Below are 20,585 nucleotides of genomic sequence, written 5' to 3'. Positions count from 1 at the left end.
AGTACTAAAGTGTTTTTATGTATGACCTGGGTCAGTAGCTTGCGTTTTAACTGCTTGACAGATAGAAATGTATAAATTTTAAAAAATTATGTTGACTTTCTTTATCCCTTTTCTTACTCCCTTTTTGTAGCTCATACTATTTGTTTTGCCACCGTTTGCTGTTCTTTGTATCTCTCCCATTCACCAGAATGTGTGCATTTTTGTATGCTTTTAGTTTTAGTTTTATGTTGTTTCTTATCTCTTTAGTTGAGCATGGTGATTTTTTTTTGGCAAGTAGTGCTCTTGCCCTTAGGGGTAAAAACTGGTTCTGTAAGACATAAAATTGTTTTTCGATCACCTCCCACTGATCTTCTGACATTTTACCCATTGACAGATTTGCCTAGTTTACTATGGACAGTCTCATCTCATCCCATTGAAATCGGCCTTACCAAAATCTAGAATCTTAGTAGCTGTTTCGTGTTTCTCCCTTTCAAACACATTGAACTTGATTACATTGTGATATCATCATCCTGGTGACATTCTGCTTCCTATATTCTTTTTTTTTTCTTTTGGGCCTCCTTATCTCGAGAGACAATGGATACGCGCCTGGAGGTGGTCAGTGGTTTGTGATGCAGCGCCTGGAGTGGCTATAAAGGCCAATTCTGGAGTGACAGGCTCTTCCACAGGTGCTGCAGAGAAATTTGTTTGTTGGGGCTGTTGCACAGTTGGCTCTCCCCTTGCGCCTCTGTCTTTTTTCCTGCCAACTACTAAGTCTCTTCGACTCGCCACAATTTAGCCCTGTCTTTATGGCTGCCCGCCAGCTCTGGCGAATGCTGGCAACTGACTCCCACGACTTGTGATCAATGTCACACGATTTCATGTCGCGTTTGCAGACGTCTTTATAACGGAGACATGGACGGCCGGTGGGTCTGATACCAGTGGCGAGCTCGCTGTACAATGTGTCTTTGGGGATCCTGCCATCTTCCATGCGGCTCACATGGCCAAGCCATCTCAAGCGCCGCTGACTCAGTAGTGTGTATAAGCTGGGGGTGTTGGCCGCTTCAAGGACTTCTGTGTTGGAGATATAGTCCTGCCACCTGATGCCAAGTATTCTCCGAAGGCAGCGAAGATGGAATGAATTGAGACGTCGCTCTTGGCTGGCATACGTTGTCCAGGCCTCGCTGCCGTAGAGCAAGGTACTGAGGACACAGGCCTGATACACTCGGACTTTTGTGTTCCGTGTCAGTGCGCCATTTTCCCACACTCTCTTGGCCAGTCTGGATATACCTTTGTGTTATTCAAGGAATTCAACCTTTTACTTTTACTTTCAGTACCACTGTTAGTGTCATTACTAAATATGATGCATTCTGACCTCTGGGGAAACTGGACTTGCAATGACTGTCCAATTATAATTTACACCATTGATAACTATACTCTGTGTCTTATTATTTCGTCAATCAATAATATATTTTAACAATATGTCTCCAGTGGGAGACTTTATCAAATGCTTTCTGAAAATCAAATCAAGATGTAAGCCCTGAAATTACCCATGGGATACAACTGCAGGAATACTTAACTTTTAAAATAACTGGCAGACAGCTGAATTTCAGGTGACATAAAGCATTCACATTACATAATTTCAGGGCCATATCCAACACCTTGTCTTTATCCAGCAAAACTCATACATTTTCAGGGACTCGTGTTTTTTTATTTTTGTAACATTGGATTCATATTACCTATCTTCCAATTCTTTGGCAACCCTCTAATGAACTTTCTGCCACCACCCCCTCAACATCAATCCTTGTTTCTTATAGCATTTTGGTGCAGAGTTGTTACTGCAAGTACTAAAGTGTTTTTATGTATGACCTGGGTCAGTAGCTCGCATTTTAACTGCTTGACAGATAGAAATGTATAAATTTAAGTGCATGTTCTGCAGGCCCACTGCTTAGCGTTGTTGGGTGACTTCCATCTATTTTGAATCAGGCTCCCAGATGAGCCAACACCAGAGAACAGTGAATTCTATTTTCTTGCAGGTAAAAAGTGTCACTTTCTTTTCCTGAACCATGTCCTCTGATGGAGAATCGTGCACCTTCAATCACAGAGTGCATGCTCAGATTGTACTGTGTTATGGTCAATTTTTCTGCAGAGGATAAAAATGGTGATGGTGAGGAGATGCTTTATATCACTGTCACCAATGGTTTATGCCACTTGCTGCTAACGGATATCCTTAATCGCCTAGTATATTACTGATAAGGGTCATCATTTTTTTCAGGTATGTCAGTAATATCAAAGTGGAGCCAATATCCTATTTGTGATTGTTAGCAGTCTCCTGGATATTTTGGACCATGGGGGAATCTTCCAGACTACTGATTGAATGATAAGGAAAGGATGTAGCTTCACTTATTAAGGGAGTGAAGATTAAAAAAGGAAGGGAAAGGGGCAGGGGCAACCTTAGGATGAAACAATGATAAATAAGGGCAGGTAAAACCACTTCAAATTAATTGGAAGCTGCTGTACCCCATAAATATCTCCGAATATCAAAGTTAAAAGGCAAAATATGCCATACAGTAAAGGACATATATGTTGAAAATATAACCTGATAGCATAAAAATTGACAAAATTCTTTACTGACAGCACAGATGATAGATTTCTTCCTACTCCCATTAGTCTGTTCTCACTAGGCTCACCACTTGTGTCACTGACTGGCTTTCACCATCAATTAGTCTGCTTCCTGGCTGAGACAGGCTTACTGATCAAAGGATGCTCAGCTTGACAGGTATAAAAGGTCCATCTAAAACCTAGGCAGTGCTCAATTCCAATTCAGGTACAACAGAGAATAGCAGAGTCATTAACCGATACATATAAAGCAAGCTTGCTCTGACAGCAAAGGCTGCAAATTCCACACATATATATATATAGAATACAATACTGAATCCTATTATTGACAGAGGTAGGTAGAACTCATTACATTTTTCAAGTCATTGGAGTTCGCTGGATATGCTATAGAATTGTCATAGCAAAATAAGAGAAATATTTAGCGGCTGGCACCAGCTGCATTTAAATTTGATCACTTTGGCTAAGCTCAGAGGAATTAGAAACAAAAGCTTTTGAAAGTGAAGTGTGTTGGTGGCACAGTGAGGTCATGGAACATTCCAGAGAGGGGCAGTAGATAAGCTTCTGTCAAAAAAGTTTTACACACAAAATTCCTAATTTTAGTTTCTCGTATTGAGGACAGAATACCAAAAGTGCAGCACTGCAAGCAAACCATAACAGCTCTGAAGAAAAGGGGCCCACAGTCCTGTCAGAGTAGTTTCAGGTAAGGTTGCAGCATTGTTACTTCTAGGATCTATGTTCAAATCCAGCCCAGGGCATTAGGATGAAAGTTTACCATCATTGGGGAAGTTGCTGTTAAAGTTCTTAATCAAAATTAATTTGGTCAGTCTCAACACATCTGCTTGTGGGCATTACTTTACTGCATGGTTGTGCTCAAATTGTGTACGGTTGACTTTAACCTGACCCAATCTGACCTTGTCCTGTAGTAGTCAGTGATGTCCTGTCGAGCCAGTATCATTCAATTGCATCTGATGTGCGCTATCAGGGTACTTAGCACTGTTCCTTTGTGTAAGGTTTTGGAACATATTGTTGCCCAACACCTCCCGCTGTTATCGGTGGAAAAAACAAAAAAGTAGAATACATGATACCTAAGCTGCCTGCCATCTGTTGTTGAAAGCATTGTTCTTCTGCTTATTTGTACAGGTTCTACAAGGGGCCTGTGCATAAGGATCCATTGAACTGGAGCGCTGTGCCTGTTTCTGCTTCATTTGATTCAGTCCCATAGAGAAGTTCTATATGGGATAGATTATTGACTTGAGTTCAGCAGAGGCTAACAGTCCAATGGCTTTCAGTTATCCACATAATATTTGTGTTGGACAATATTTTGTGACCTTCCTTTAGGTACAATCATAGCTACAAAAATAGCAGGATCAAAATATTATAAGGTTATATCTGAATCATAAAGAATTTTGATAAACTGGAATTTAGATCGCAGGAAGATCATTACGAGTAAAATTTGGAAATTTCTTAGCTGTTAATTACATGGAATACACAGCACAGAAACAGGCCATTCAGCCCAACTGACCTATACTGGTGTTTCTGCTCCACAGGAGCTTCCTCCCACCATCTTCATCTAACCCAATCAGCATAACATTCCATTCATTTCTCCCTCGTGCGTTTATCTAGCTTTCCCTTAAATGCATTTCGCTGAAACTACTCCTTGAAGTAGCGAGTTCCACATTCTAACCACTCTCTGGTTAAAGAAATTTCCCCTGAATTCCTTATTGGATTTATTAGTGAATATCTTATATTAATGGCCCCTGACTTTGGTCTCCCCCACAAGTAGATCCATCTTCTCTACATCTGTCAAACCCCTTCCCTATCTTAAACCTCTCTATTAGGTTGCCCCTCAGCCTTCTCTTTTCCAGAGAACAATTCCTCAGCCTTTGAATGTTTCCTGTTAGGTATAATCTTTCAGTTCTTGAATCATCCTTGTAAATCGTTTTTGCACATTCCCCAGTACACCCAGCCTGAAGGGAGGTTCTTCCATCAGTAGTGACAGAGCAACAACAGCAAACAACTTGTATTTATATTGTGTCTTTAATATAGTAAAATATCCTAAGGCACTGCATTGGAGCATTCTCAAACAAACAAAATGTGACACCAAGACACAAAAAGAGGTATCAGAGCAGATGACCAAAAGCTTGATCAAAGAGATTGGTTTTCAGGAGCGTCATAAAGGAGGAAAGCAAGGTAGAGAGGCGGAGAGGTTTAGGGAGGGAATTCCAGAGCTTAGGCCCTAGGCAGCTGAAGGCATGGCCACCAAAGTTGGAGCAAGTAAAGTCAGGGATGCTCAAGCGGCCAGAATAGGAGGAACACATATATCTCAGAGGGTTGTAGGGCTGGAAAGGATTACAGAGATAGGGAGGGGTGAGTCCATGGAGAATTTTAAAATCAAGACATTGCATGACTGGGGGCCAATGTAGCTTATATGTGTTTAAGGGGATACTAGATAAACACGTGAGGGAGAGAGGAATAGAAACTTATGCTGATATGTTTCAATGAAGAGGGGAGTGGAGGCTCATGTTTTACACTTGCCCTAATGTAAAGGTCCAGCCAGTAGTAGTTGAAAAAGTGGGTTTCTGAGACAATGCCAGGACATTGTTTGTTGGTGGCTTGGCCATGTGAGCCACATGGAAGATGGCAGGATCCCCAAAGACACATTGTACAGCGAGCTCGCCACTGGTATCAGACCCACCGGCCGTCCATGTCTCCGTTATAAAGACGTCTGCAAACGCGACATGAAATCGTGTGACATTGATCACAAGTCGTGGGAGTCAGTTGCCAGCATTCGCCAGAGCTGGCGGGCAGCCATAAAGACAGGGCTAAATTGTGGCGAGTCGAAGAGACTTAGTAGTTGGCAGGAAAAAAGACAGAGGCGCAAGGGGAGAGCCAACTGTGCAACAGCCCCAACAAACAAATTTCTCTGCAGCACCTGTGGAAGAGCCTGTCACTCCAGAATTGGCCTTTATAGCCACTCCAGGCGCTGCTTCACAAACCACTGACCACCTCCAGGCGCGTATCCATTGTCTCTCGAGATAAGGAGGCCCAAAAGAAAAGAACACTCATTTAATTTTCTTCCTATTTCTTTGGACCTCCCAGGGCCATATATGATTCCTAGCCTGGGCAGGCAGTGACATTCACCTGGTCCTTTGCCAGTGTTCCTGTTGGCTTCACAGCTTGGAGGGACATTAAAAAAAAGATGTAAAAAGATTGTCTGAAGAAGTATTTCACCTTATAGGGAGAAACACAATGTAATGTAAGCATGTTTCCTATAGCAATTTTTATCTGGCCAAAGGTATTCCCTTCAGTAGAGGTATCCCGACTGATAATCTATAGATCTGGATGCATTGTGGCGATCCTAGACATGTGAACCTTTTGCGGAGTGAGTCTGTCCTTTGCTATAGGCATAGTTGGACGCAATAGATAATTGGGAGGCATCAGCTTAGTTTTAAGCCTGTGTTAAGTTTTGCTATGCTATTAGCAAACCATCAATTTTAGATAGAAAATGAGATAACCTTCTCACTTGAAAATGACCTTTTCTTCCTCCCTGCATAGGTTCAGCAATAAAAGGCTTAATTAGCAATAGAACTGGATGTTTGAATAATATTAAGTCAATGAGAGTTTTTCTACGTTGGGAAGAAAGCAGTTGAAGGTTTCAAGCGGACAGACTAATAATGAATCACAAGAGGGGCCATAAGGTGAGCAGCCTAGTGTGCATCAGCACAGAGTGTGGGAAACAGGTTGGATTCCTGCATGTAATAAAAGCAAAATACTGCAGATGCTGGAAATCTGAAATAAAAACAAGAAATGCTGGAAATACTCAGCAGGTCTGGAAGCATCTGTGGAGAGAGAAGCAGAGTTTCAGGTCAGTGACCCTTCATCAGAACTGGTGAAGTTCTGAAGAAGGGTGACTAACCTGAAATGTTAACTCTGCTTCTCTCTCCACAGATGCTGCCAGACCAGCTGAGTATTTCCAGCATTTCTTGGATTCCCTCATGTTCTTGTCATCCATAAGATAGCTGCATCGATATCACCAAATGTCCAGTGGAGACCAGGGCCGGAATTTAACATTGGGCAGGAGGCCCTGCCCACCGGCCGAAAAGTCAGTGATGAGCCTGGCTCTGCCAGGCCTGGGAAGCCATGCCAGGATATTTTGCTCCCCAGGCCCTTAACTGGCCTTGGGCGGGACTTCCACCTCCTTGAGGCAGTAAGTCCCGCCTAATGGAGCTGCTGGCCAAGCAGCTGAGAGGTCTTAGTCCCAGTAGCACTAGCAGGAGTGGTGGCCACTGCTGGGACTACACCCAGCTTCAGCAGAAAGAGGAAGGACGGCCCTGGAAAGAAGACGAGTTTTTGGGGCCTTGCCAGAGACAGTTGGCCGGGCCCCGGCGAGGCAAGGGGGTTCAGTTAGATGGTGGGGGGCGAGGGTGGAGTGTTCTGCATTGGGGCAGTTGGAGCTTCAGAGGCAGTGCTCCGTGAGGCACAGGGTGACCAATCAGGAGGGCCGCCCACCCCCCCACCCCCACCCCCCCGCCAAGCCCGCAAGAAGGCTGCCAGGTTTTACCTGGCTTTGTTCTTGGGGTCTTTGCTGCCCACCCACCACGGTAAAATACCTTCGGCGGTGGGCGGAGGCCCTTAAGTGACAGTTAATTGGCCACTTAAGGGCTCTGATTGGCCTGGGGCGGGCAAGCCGTTTCTTGCTGCTGCCCCGCGTAAAATTGCAGTGGAGGCAGGAAGGCGCGTGAACGGCATCCCCCGCCTCCCACTCCATTTTCAGCACCCCCCAACACCAGTCCGCTTTTTGGGGGCCGTAAAATTCCGGCCCAGGTTCTTCCCCACAGAGGGTGCAGGATAATTAATGCACAGTCGTCACTGGGGCAGTCTTGTACACCTCTAACTAATTGGATCAGAAGTGACATTAGGATGAGTTTGGAAACAGGATGTTAACAGTCCTGCTGCTTAAATGTCACATTTTAATCAGACTATCCCGATCTCCAATACATTGCTGCAAAAAGCAACAGTCTTCCAAGCAGGCAATATCATCTGCCTTGTTTGTTCCACACAAAACTACGCTTCTGTCCGAAACACCAACCTAGAATCCATCCATTTAACATATTGCACATTGAGAGGGATGGCACAATGACTTAAGGGGACCAGAAAGACAAAAAACTAGGAAAAGCATAACCTCAAAAAAAGCCCTTAAAGGTACGAATGCTAATAAGTTCCTGGTGAAGCTACCACAGTTGATCTAACTGGACAGAAAGCAAACAGAAAGCTTAATGGGATAAGATCACAGAATTAGTTCAGTAAAAGTACATTGATAGTCATTTGAGACCACCCTTTTTAACTGGAATGCTTCTTGTACCCGAGAGACATATTTTAAAGTGTGAGAGCTGAGGTAATGAGCTTTCAAATGGTTTCTTTGATTTCTCACTAACCTAAAGCCCACACAAGGAGAAAATACAATGGAACGGTGTTATATAATGACAGTATGCTGCATGAGTTAAGCTAGACCTGTGAGGGGGCGGAAAAGATTAACTTCAGAGACAATAATCAATCTATACAATGTATTTTTGTGGAATTGTATATAGTTATGATATTGTCACTTTAATCAGTGAACCTTGGTATGTGATGATCACTACAAATTCTGTCTGAAGTTGAATGTGCCAGCTGTGGCTCAGTTGGTAGCATTCTTGCCTCTGGGTTAGGAGGTTTCATGGGTTTATATGTCCCTCCAGAGACTTGAGCATAAAAATCTAGGCTCACATTCTAGTGCTGTACTGAGGGACAGCTGCACTGTTGGAGGTGTTGTCCTTCAGATAAAATGTAAAACCAAAGCCCCAGCTCTTTCAGGTGAATGTAAAAGATGCTATAGCACTATTTTGAAGAAGAACGGCGGAGTCATCCATGGTGTCTTGGCCAGTATTTATCCCGCAATCAACATCACAAAAAACAGGTTATTTGGCCATTAACACATTGCTGTTTCTGAGACCTTGCTGTGTGAATTGGCTGCTGCATTCCCTACATTACAACAGTGACTGCACTTCAAAAGTATTTCATTGACTTTAAAGCATTTTTGGATGTTCTGAGGTTGGCAAAGCACTATGTAATATTATGACCAGGTGAGAAAGGTGTCTAGGGGTCCCAGCCTTCATCTGGTCTTACCATAACAGGGTTTAATTTTAAACACACTGTTTTTTTTAGCTCCCCCTTAGTTCACTGCTTTCCAATTATAAGGCAAAGAAACTAGCACAAACAGGCTTTCTTAGGTTTAAAAAAGAAAAGTTGAAGTTTATTAATCTTAAACTCCAATTCAGTTAATGCCTACAGATAGACAACGCACCCACACGAGCGTGCATACGTGATACACACATGCAAATAAAGACAGAAAAGAACAGAAGAAAAAAAAGTGGATAAGTTTGAGGCAATAACTTAAATGTTTTTGTTAAGGTTCTTCAAGCTCACTGTAGAGTCCTTGATTATAGGTAGGTCTTGCTTTTCGTTGGGGCCCAGTATTCTTCTTAAACCTTGTTCGCTGTAGGAGACTATTCTCTTGGGGTTCACGTGTCTTCAGTGGAATTAGAGGCTTGTGAGAAAGAGATGGGAGCAGGCAGACAGGAGAGGCTGTGGCGAGCCAGCCAGGAGAGATCTTCTCAGTCCAGGAGCATTCTGCTTTCTGCCCAAACTGTTAGTACAAATTCAAAAAGAACTCAGGTTGCCCAGGAGGTTAGTCATGTGAATAGCTGGTTTGACTATGTCCGTTTGTGTATTCGGCCATCTTAGCAGTCAACCTGGAATGCGAGCTCCCCCACCTTCAATGTCTGGCGATCAAAAGTCCATTGTGGGTTGAATGTGTCAGGGAATGGCTGCTTTGTCCTTCCAAACACTGTCTGTTAATATGCAGATGTCTTTCCAGCCAAGATCTGGCAATTTTTTAAAGCAAGTCCTTTCTTCACTTCAACAACAGTTTGAAATTTAATGTCCATGTGGTGAAATTAATATGCCTCAATCTTGGCAGGTGGGGGCCTGCATGACAATAAATGCAAATATTTCTTTCTTAATGATTAACCCTAATGAATAAAGAAGAGAATTGCTATTTTTTAAACAGCAAAAGTAAAATAGACTAAATTTAAACTACAGTACTTACTTTTAAATTATATTATCAACCTGTTGTTCCCTTTCCCCACTCTATGACCCATGACTAATTCCCTGTCCAGGAAATCCTGGTTCTGGTTCACAATTAGTCCTTAGGAAGAGACTGTCCTGGGTCAATTGTCCTTCCAGTTTTCCTTCCCTTCTTGTGTTGTGTCACTGCTTGCACTGCTGACAACTTTCTTGGAAGTGGATTTCTTGAATAGAACAATATAATCCTTGATATCTGCTCAGTTTGACTCCACAATTAGCTCATTACAATTGAGTTCCATCCTACCACCTGTGTACTATATATTTTATCAGTATGATTATAAATAGTAGAGTATTTGCTTATGATGGAAATGTGCTTATAGTCTAAGAGTGTAAGACTTTAGGGGGAGATGGTGGCGTAGTAGTAATGTCACTGAGCTATTACTCCAGAGGCCCTAGAGACACAGGTTCAAATCTCACCATAGCAGCTGCTGGAATTTAAATTCAATTAATTATTTTTTTAAATCTGGAATTGAAAGATAGTCTCAGTAGTGATGCCATGAAACTATCATTGATTGTCATTGTTACGACTAGGTGAGATAGGGGTCTAAGGGTTCCCTCTCAGCCTTTGCCTGGTCTAACCGTAACAGGGTTTAATTTTTAAAAACACCTTGTTTTAGCTCAGTGAATCCTTGTTCACCTCTTTCCAATTGTAAGGCAAAGAAATCAATTAGACAGGTTTTCTTAGATTTAGATGGAATCTTATTAATCTTAAACTCTAATTCGGGTAATGGCAACGAATGCGTGACGTAACCACGCTAGCATGCATACGCGATAATCACACACACGCAGATAGAGGCAGAAAAAGTAGAAAAGAATAAAGGAGAAAAGTTTGAGGCAATAGATGGGATTGCAGTTACAGTCCTTTGAGTTTGAGGTTGAGTCTTTGGTTGGCAGTAAGTCTTGCTGTTCGTTGGGGCCCATTGCACGCTTTAACTTGATTCGATGTAGGAGTCTTTTCTGTCTTGAGGTTTACGTGTCCTTACCTGGTTTGGCCTACATGTGACTCCAGATCCACAGTAATGTGATTGACTCTTACATGCCCTTGAAATGGCCTAGCAAGCCACTCAGTTGTCAAGGGCAATTAGGGATGGGCAACAAATGCTGGGCTTGCCAGTGACACCCACGTCCCAGGAAAGAATAAAAAATGACATAGCTGAAGTAAATCTTAACTTGCTTACATCGAGGATGCCTCAATTAAAGTACAATGAAATTGTAGCTGGCCCCCACTTGAATTTTTTTGCTTTAAACTTTCCGATTCTTATCCAACGTCTCTAAGAGAAACACAAATACACTTCGGCCTGAATGAATATAAAGTGCTTTGTGATTCATTCAGTTGCAGACCTTGCCTAGCTTTGATTTGTTACTGAATACTGTCTCTGGTAAGGAATAATTGTTACTGAACTTCTACAACACTGAAGATGTAATCTCCTAATAAAGTGCCTTCCCCCATTGTTACTGTTTTAAGATATAATCAATTGACCAATTTATGTGGTGATAAGGAGATAAGATTCTCAAGACTATTTTAATATTAACTCTATAATTCTGGCCACTAGATTCTGCAAAACTTCTCTACCTTAATTTGACTTTGCAATGCTGGCAGCTGATGAATTTTATACACTATTTTTCAACTCCCAAAAATTCAAGATGCAGTTACTAACAGTGAGTTGCAATATCCCTTTTGGTGGATTTGCCATGCTATATTGGAGAAATATCAACTTTTTTAACAAACTTCAGTCTTTTAGAAAAAAGGATATTTTTTATAAACTTTAACTCTGTGGATACTGGAATGAGATATCAAATTGCTTCCCCATCCCTTACAAATTTTCCGGTATAACACTAGATAGTTTCATGGGTTCAGCATCAATCACCGTTCACTCCCACAAGCAGACCATCATGTGTCCTCCACCATCTGGCATTTGCCTTTATTATCCAATACCGAGTTAAATTATAGAGATTGTAACATAAACCCTTTGTTGCACATACTGGCCACTGTACACTCCCTTGTTTTTACGGAAAGTGGACTGGAAAACACTCTAGTGAGACGATGAAGGATTGCAAATAAACAAACTGATTTATTTTACATAAAATACACGAATAAAGAAAATAATGGTTTCACAGTGCGATCTATCAAATTCCTTGTTCCATGAAAAAGAACAAAGATGCACCTTTACCAATGCTCCAGGCAGAAGCCCCGATTTGTTTCTCTTTGTGTAGCTAACTAAAGCATAATTTACCACAGTCACCTGCCCAGTTTCATACCTCCAGGTTGAGATTGAGTCAGAAATCCTGTATGTAACATTATACACTAACAAAAATTCCACTCGGGCAATACAGGCAAAACCTAAAACACTGCAGCAGCATAAAAGATAAAGATAGAGATAGGGGAGGTGGTGGCATAGTGGTATTGTCATTGAAATAGTAACCCGGAAATCTAGGGTATTGCTCTGCATACATGGGTTTGAATCCCACCATGGCAGAAGGTAGAATTTGAACTCAATTAATAATCCTCAACATTGACTCTGGACGCCATGAAATCTCATGACACCAGGCCAAACATCGTCAAGGAAACCTCGTGCTGATTACCACCTGCCCCTCAACTGATGAATCAGTGCTTCTCCGTTTTGAACACCAATTGGAAGAAGCACTGAGGGTAGCAAGGGCACAAAATGTACTCTGTGTGGGGGCCTTCAATGTTCAAAACAAAGAGTGGCTCGGTAGCACCACTACTGACAGGGCTGGCTGAGTACTAAAGGACTAGCTACTAGACTGGGTCTGTGGCAGGTGGTGAGGGAACCAACAAGAGGCAAAAACCTACTTGTCCTCACCAATCTACCTGTTGCAGTTGTATCTGTCCATAACAGTATTGGTAGGAGTGACCACTACACAGTCCTTGTGGAGATGAAATCCTGTCTTCATACTGAGGGTACCTACCATCCTGTTGTGTGGCATTACCACTGTGCTAAATCTCAAACAGAGCTAGCAACTCAAAACTGGGCATCCATGAGGCACTGTGGGCCATCAGCAGCAGCTGCTTTCTTGCTCTGGTCATAGTCCCAAAGGACCATAGGCATTTCTCCCCATTAGAGAGAGAGACATATGTAGCTTGAGGGTCAGCACTCCTCAAGCATGAGACAAGGTGAGGAGGGAGGCCTTCATGAACTACTGCAGCCAGTATGGGGATTGAACCCACACTGTCGGTGTCTTTCTGCATTACACTCTAGCCAACTGAGCTAACCGACACCACCCCACCGCCCCCCACCCCCACGCCCCCATCAGCAGCAGCAGAAGTATTGTATTCAACCACAATCTGTAACTTCATGGCCCAGGATATCCCTACTCAAGCCGGGGAACCAACCCTGATTCAATGAAGAGTGCAGGAGGGCATGCCAGGAGCAGCACCAGGTTCAAAATAAGATGTCAACCTGGTGAAGCTACAACCCAGGAGTACTTGCGTGCCCAACAGTGTAAGCAGCATGCAATTGACAGAGCTAAGCAATCCCACAACCATCAGGTCAGATCTACGCTCTGCAGTCCTGCCTGTCGTGAACGGTGGTGGACAATTAAACAACTAACAGGAGGAGGTGGCTCCACAAACATCCCCATTCTCAATGCCGGAGGAGCCCGGCACATCAGTACAAAAGATAAGGCTGAAACATTTGCATCAATTTTCAGCCAGAAGTGCCCAGTGGAAGCTCCATCTCAGCCTCCTCCTGATGTCTCCAGCTTCATAAATGCCAGTCTTCAGTCAATTCGAGTCACTCCACGTGATATCAAGAAACTAATGAAGGCATTGGATACTGCAAAGGCTACGGGCCCTAGCAACATTTCGGCAATAGTACTGAAGACATGTGCTCCAGAACTCACTGCACCCCTAGCCAAGATGTTCCAGTACAGCTACAACACTGGATATTGTCCAGGTCTTACTGCATTTCTACACAGACTACTTCAGTATCTGAGGAGTTGTGAATTGTGCTGAACATTGTGCAATCATCAGCGAACATCCCCACTTCTGACCTTATGATGGAGGGAAGGTCATTGATGAAGCAGCTGAAGATGGTTGGGCATAGGACACTACCCTGAGGAACTCCTGCAGTGATGTCCTGGAGCTGAGATGATTGACCCCCGACAACCACAACCATCTTCCTTTGTGCTAGGTATGACTCTAACCAGCAGAGAGTTTTCCCCCTGATTCCCTTTGACTACAGTTTTGGCAGGGCTCCGTAATGCCATAATCGGTCAAATGCTGCCTTGATTTCATGGCAGTCACTCTCACCTCATCTCTTGAGTTCAGCTCTTTTGTCCATGTTTGAATCAAGGCTGTAATGAGGTCAGGGGCTGAGTAATAGTGGCCCTGGCAGACCCAAACTGAACGTCACTGAACAGGTTATTGCGAAACAAGTGCCGCTTGATAGCACTGTCGACGGCACCTTCCATCACTTTACTGATGAATGAGAGCAGACTGATGGGGTGGTAATTGGCCAGGTTGTCCTGCTTTTTGTGTACAGGCAATACCTGGGCAATTTTCTATATTGCCGGCCAGATGCCAGTAGCTGTATAAATACTGTGGCTACAAGAGTAGGCCAGAGGCTAGGAATCCTGCGGCGAGTAACTCACCTCCTGACTCCCCAAAGCCTGTCCACCATCTACAAGGCAGAAGTCAGGAGTGTGATGGAATACTCTCCACTTGCCTGGATGAGTGCAGCTCCAACAACACTCAGGAAGCTCGACACCATCCAGGACAAAGCAGCCTGCTTGATTGGCACACCATCCAAGAATATTCACTCCCTCCAACACCGATGCACAGTGGCAGCAGTGTGTACCATCTACAAGATGCACTGCAGCAACACACCAAGGCTCCTTAGATAGCACCTTCCAAACCCGCGACCCCTACCACCTAGAAGGACAAGGGCAGCAGTCGCATGGGAAACCACCAGCTGCAAGTTCCCCTCCAAGTCACACACCATCCTGACTTGGAACTATATCGTCGTTCCTTCATTGTCGCTGGGTCAAAATCCTGGAACTCCCTCCTAACAGCACTGTGGGTGTACTTACCCCACATGGACTGCAGCCGTTCAAGAGGGCAGCTCACCACCACCTTCTCAACGGCAATTAGGGATGGGCAATAAATGCTGTCCTAGCCAGCGACCCCCACATCCCATGAATGAATAAAAAAAAAGAACAATCATTTATAAAGTGCTTTTCACAACCTCAGGCTGCCACAAGGTGCTTTACAGTCAATTAAGTACTTTTTGAAGTGTGTTCACAGTTGTGATGTGGAAAATACGTTAGCCAAGTTGCACATAGCAAACTCCCACAAACAGCAATGTGATAATGCCCAGATAATCTGGTTCAATCGAGTTGGTTGAGTGATCAATATTGGCCAGGGCATTGGAAAGAACTCCCCTGCTCCTACTCAAAATAATGCCAAGGGTTTTTTTGTATATCCACCTGAGAGGGAAGACACGGCCTCAGTTTAACATTTCATCTGAGTGACACCATCTCAGACTTCCTCAATACTGCACTGCAGAGTCATCCTGGATTTTGTGCTCAAGTCTCTACAGTGGATCTTGAACTCATAACCTTTTGACTTGGAGGTGTCACTTACACTGTGATGTAGCTGGAACTGCTAAACCTAGCCAATTTTGATTCGAACCTGCTATCTATTCCAGGGACACTGCGGCCAGTTGTTGTTCCTCTGAATATGGCCTTTTATTGCAACTTCCCCTTCCCTCTGCCCCAATACTGGTCTTCAGTCACATACGTTTCAATCTCAGAATTCGCCCTCTACAACCTTCCATTTCTCTTTCTTCCAGTTCTTCTTCAGGACCTTCCTGAAAACCTATCACTTTGACTAAGTTTTTGCAACCACTCCTAATTTTCCCATCTTTGGCTTGGCATCCATATTCTCACATTACTCTGAGGCATTTTTTCTTATTAAAGTAATTATAAAAATGCAAGTTGTTGTTGTTAGTTACCTGCCAACATTCCCATTAGAACGCACAAGGACTAGTGTATCTTCCTGTTAGACTGACCAAAAAGATAATTGTTGAAGCTTAAAGTGTCTGAAGGGTTGATGTTGGGGTGGTTGCTTGGTGCAGGAGAGGAACTGGTGGCTAAAGAGCAACATAAAAGACTTGAGGCTGGATTTATATTACACAATTTGGGAACTCAAACCGGTGTGAAATAGAGGGGAGGGGGGGTCTCGTACCTCAGGATTTTAGTGCCTTTATTAGTCCTCTGAATTATATGACCATTTTTGTGTTGATGCATAGCCAAAACTACCTTGCATAAGTGACAACAGCTTACATTTATATCACGCCTTTAATGTAATAAAACATCCCAAGGTGCTTCACAGGAGCATTATAATACAAAATAGCCACAAAAGGAAATATTAGGTAAGATGACCAAAAGCTTGGTCAAAGAGGTAGGTTTTAAGGAGTGTCTTAAAGGAGTGCAGTGCATCGTGTATATGGGGTGACAATCAAGTGGGCTGCTTTGTCCTGGATGGTGTTGAGCTTCTTGAGTGTTGTTGGAGCTGCACCCATCCAGGCAAGTGGAGAGTATTCCATCACACTTCTGATTTGTGACTTGTAGATGGTGGACAGGCTTTGGAGAGTCAGAAGGTCAATTACTCGCCACAGGATTCCCAGCCACTGACTTGCTCTTGTCGCCACAGCATTTATGTGGCTGGTCCAGTTCAGTCTCTGGTCAATGGTAACCCCCAGGATGTTGATAGTGGGGGATTCAGTGATGGTAATGCTGTTGAATGTCAAGGGGAGATGGTTAGATTCTCTCTTGTTGGAGATGGTCATTGCCTGGCACTTGTGTGGCGCAAATGTTACTTGCCAATTATCAGCCCAAGCCTGGACATTGTCCAGGTCTTGCTGTATTTCTACACGGGCTGCTTCAGTATCTGAGGAGGGACAAAATTTGCAGTGCTCTGGGGAAAGGGCAGGAGCATGTGATTAATTGGATAGCTCTTTCAAAGACCCAGCACAGACACAATGAACCAAATGGCCTCCTTCTTTGCAGTATCATTCTGTGATTCTGCTTTGAATTGCAGCCAATGCTTGACAAACATACGAATTAAGAGCAGAAGTGGGCCACTCGGCCCCTCGAGCCTGCTCCGCCATTCAATAAGTTCATGGCTGAACTGATTACTCCACATTATCACCTGCCCCCGATAACCTTTCACCCCCTTGCTTATCAAGAATCTATCTGCCTCTGCCTTAAAGATATTCAAAGTCTCTGCTTCCACCACCTTTTGAGGAAGAGAATTCCAAAGATTCATGACGCTTTGAGAGAAAAACATTTCTCATCTCTGTCTTAAATGGGCGACCCCTTATTTTTAAACAGTGACCCCACAGATTAAAATAGATTCTCCCACAAGGGGAAACATCCTTTCCACATCCAAGACCCCTCAGGATCTTATATGTTTCAATCAAGTCGCCTCTTACTTTTCTAAATTCCAGTGGATAGAAGCCTAGTCCAATCTTTCCGCATAAGATAGCCCATCCATTCCAGATATCAGTCTAGTAAACCTTCTTTTAACTGCTTCCAACGCATTTACATCCTTCCTTAAATAAGGAGACCAGTACTGTACGCAGTACTCCAGATGTGGTCTCACCAATGCCCTGTATAGCTAAATCATAAACTCCCTACTTACGTATTCAATTCCCCTCGCGATAAACGATAACATTCTATTAGCTTTCCTATTTTCGTGCTGCACCTGCATACTAACCTTTTGCAATTCATGCACTAGGACACCCAGATCCCTCTGTATCTCAGAGCTCCGCAATCTCTCACCATTTAGATAATATGCTTCTTTATTATTCTTCCTGCCAAAATGGACAGCTTTGCATCTTCCCACATTATACTCCATCTGCCAGATCTTTGCCCACTCACTTAACCTATCTATATCCCTTTGTAGCCTCCTTATGTCATATTCACAAGTTACTTTCTTACCTATCTTTGTGTCATCAGCAAATATAGCAATCATACCTTCATCTAAGTCATTTATATAAATTGTAAAAAGTTGAGGCCCCAGCACAGATCCCTGTGGCACACCACTCATTACATCTTGCCAACCAGAAAATGATCTATTTATGCCTACTCTCTGTTTTCTGTTAGCTAGTCAATTTTCTATCCACACCAATTTGTTACCCCCTACACCATGAGCTTTTATTTTCTGCAATAACCTTTGATGTGGCACCTTATCAAATGCCTTCTGGAAATCTAAGTACAATACATCCATCAGTTCCCTTCATCCACAGCACATGTAACTCCCTCAAAGAACTCCAATAAATTGGTTAAACATGATTTCCCTTTCACAAAACCATGTTGACTCTGCCTGATTATCTTGAATTTTTCTAAATGCCCTATATAATGTCTTTAATAATAGCTTCGAACATTTTCCCCAAGACAGATGTTAAGTTAACTTGCCTGCAGTTTTCTGCTTTCTGTCTCCCTCCCTTTTTGAATAAAGGAGTTACATTCAATATTTTCCAGTCTAGTGGAACCTTTCCTGAATCTAGGGAATTTTGGAAAAGTAAAACTAATGCATCAACTATCTCACTAGCCACTTCTTTTAAGGACCTGGGGACTTGTCAGCCCGCAGCTCCAATAATTTGTTCAGTACCACTTCCCTGGTGCAGGTCCCTTTATGCAGGTAAATGAGCCAGCTGGTAAATCAGGTGGTGATGGTTGAGGGAAAACTGTTAGCAAGGAAACACAGAGAGCTCCCTGTTAGTCTTTGAATATTGTCATGGGATCCCTACTGTCACCTGAAATACTGAAATAAGCAGATGGAACCTCAGGTTAATGTCATGTGCAGGAAATAGTGTTGCTCGGATTGCCCTGGAGTGCCCAGGAATTAAACATTAATCTCCTGGATATTGTTGTGAGCAACCCAGGAGAAAATTTGTAGGTTCATTTAAATAACGGTGCATATTTTTCATTATAAAAATATCGGAAGTGGGAAATAAGGCTGTTTGATAAAAGCAAAATACTGCGAATGCTGGAAACCTGAAATATAAACAGAAAGTGCTGGAATTACTCAGCAGGTCTGGCCGCATCTGTGGAGAGAGAAACAGAATTAATGTTTCGAAAAGAGTCATAACCGACCCGAAACGTTAACTCTGTTTCTCGCTTCAGAAAGGCTGTTTGACTGGGTGGGGCATTTGGAGGTGAGTGGTCATGTTAGAAAACCTCCAGGAATATGTCCAATCAGAGTTGGCAACTCTAGTAGGAAGACACTTCCCACAATGTAGAGTTCCCTTAATTCTGTAGTGAAACATCGGCCTGCATTATCTGCTGGAATCCTGGAGTAGGGCTTGAGACTACAATGTTTTGACCCAGTGCTACCAACTGAGCCAACCTGGTGAATAGATTGGGGGGAAGGGATCTGAAGGATAATCCTCTGATTCTGAGCTTGACCTAAAACTAATGAGCCTCTTCACTCTGCGGCTGGCAGACTCCAGTGGCACATAACTCCGAGACTTGAATCTGTGACTTCCTGCTTGTGAAGTACCTACCTTTGTCAGTTTGCCATGCTCACTTTATCCTCCCAAGTTTTCTTAAAGCTGAACTCCTTTCTTGTGCAGTCAGAAGTAACTAATAAGTTTCAGTTGAAACAGTCAAGAAAGTTTCCGATGAAGCCCATATACCCACATATCAATGTGCAGCAAATTAGGCCAGCAAATCAGAGAAGATTTGAAACTACAGAATACACCAATGTAGTAGCAATGGCAGACAGCAGTATCTGTGTAAGGCAACGGCTTTTAGTCTGTGCAATATTATCAATAGGCGTTGCTTTCACCTCCTAACTGTGTAGGGAACAGTAAGGGAGGAAAAAATAAGTACATGACTGGTACAACCACAGTTGCAGTCTACCAGCAGTTAATAGTGCCAGCAGGAAGCTAACAAACCACACAGATCCTCAAAACAATATAAAACAATAAATAAAGTTCTTAAATCACTTCATAAAGAAGTGGACCAGTTTACAATGTTGTTGTTAACCCTCGATCAGTCAACAACAATAACTTGCATTTATACAGTGCATTTAACCTAGTAAAAGGCCCCAAGGTGCTTCACAGGAGCCTTATCAAACAAAACTTGGCACTGAGATTACCTAAAGGGATATTAGGACACGCGACCAATAACTTGGTCAAAGAGATAGGTTTTAAGTAGCATTGTAAAGGAGGAGATGTGGGGGAGAGGTTTACGGAGGGAATTCCAGAGCTTGAGGCCGAGACAGCTGAAGGCATTATCACTGCATTGTTGATTCTAGAGATAAGGGCCAAGGAGTGTTCCGGGAATAATTGGTAAGACGTAAGGAACAGCAAGGTTGCAAATCTTTATCAGAGGCTGCTCTCTGAATGAAAGGAATTTCACTATAAAAATAAACCACCTATTAAATTTTCCTATTTTCTTGCTTTCATCTCCCATAAGTCTTTCTTTGTGTTGCACTGTCCTCCTACAATCAGGTGACATGCTTCCAGACTTCATTCAATGTAAAATCTGTTATTTCTCTTTGCCTTTACAGCCATCAATCAACCTCATAGTCAGCTCAGAAGGGAAATAATAAAATTTACTAACCTATAGAAATTAAACAGATGTGATGGCTTTTTTAAATATCATATTACAATATGACAGTATGAATATCTCATGACCTGAGTTGAACTTGAGAGTACTAGGATGTAAGTAGTTACCAAGGTGGCTATTGAGTGCATCAAGAGTTTTTGTACACTGACTGGATTTGATGCTGCATTTGATTGATGTGGTAGAATAAATTATTTTTGGTATTGATG

The 20,585-nt window shown here is 42.9% G+C and overlaps 1 long non-coding RNA gene across 7 annotated transcripts in view; it reads right to left on the bottom strand.

The window, feature by feature from the left end:
- LOC137383926 (uncharacterized) overlaps positions 1–20,585 on the bottom strand; it is a 402,194-nt gene that overhangs the window by 267,313 nt on the left and 114,296 nt on the right. The window contains exon 3 of one of the 7 annotated variants that reach the window (XR_010977502.1): positions 16,121–16,536. The exons of the other annotated variants lie outside the window; for them this stretch is intronic. This is a non-coding gene — a long non-coding RNA (uncharacterized lncRNA). Of the gene's footprint in view, positions 1–16,120; positions 16,537–20,585 lie in introns of those variants that run through there. 7 annotated transcript variants of the gene reach the window in all.

Source organism: Heterodontus francisci, chromosome 25, assembly GCF_036365525.1.
Source record: "Heterodontus francisci isolate sHetFra1 chromosome 25, sHetFra1.hap1, whole genome shotgun sequence".
Lineage (NCBI taxonomy): Eukaryota > Metazoa > Chordata > Chondrichthyes > Heterodontiformes > Heterodontidae > Heterodontus > Heterodontus francisci.
Note: the sequence above shows the minus strand (reverse complement) of the source record. Positions and strands in the feature narration are given on the sequence as shown.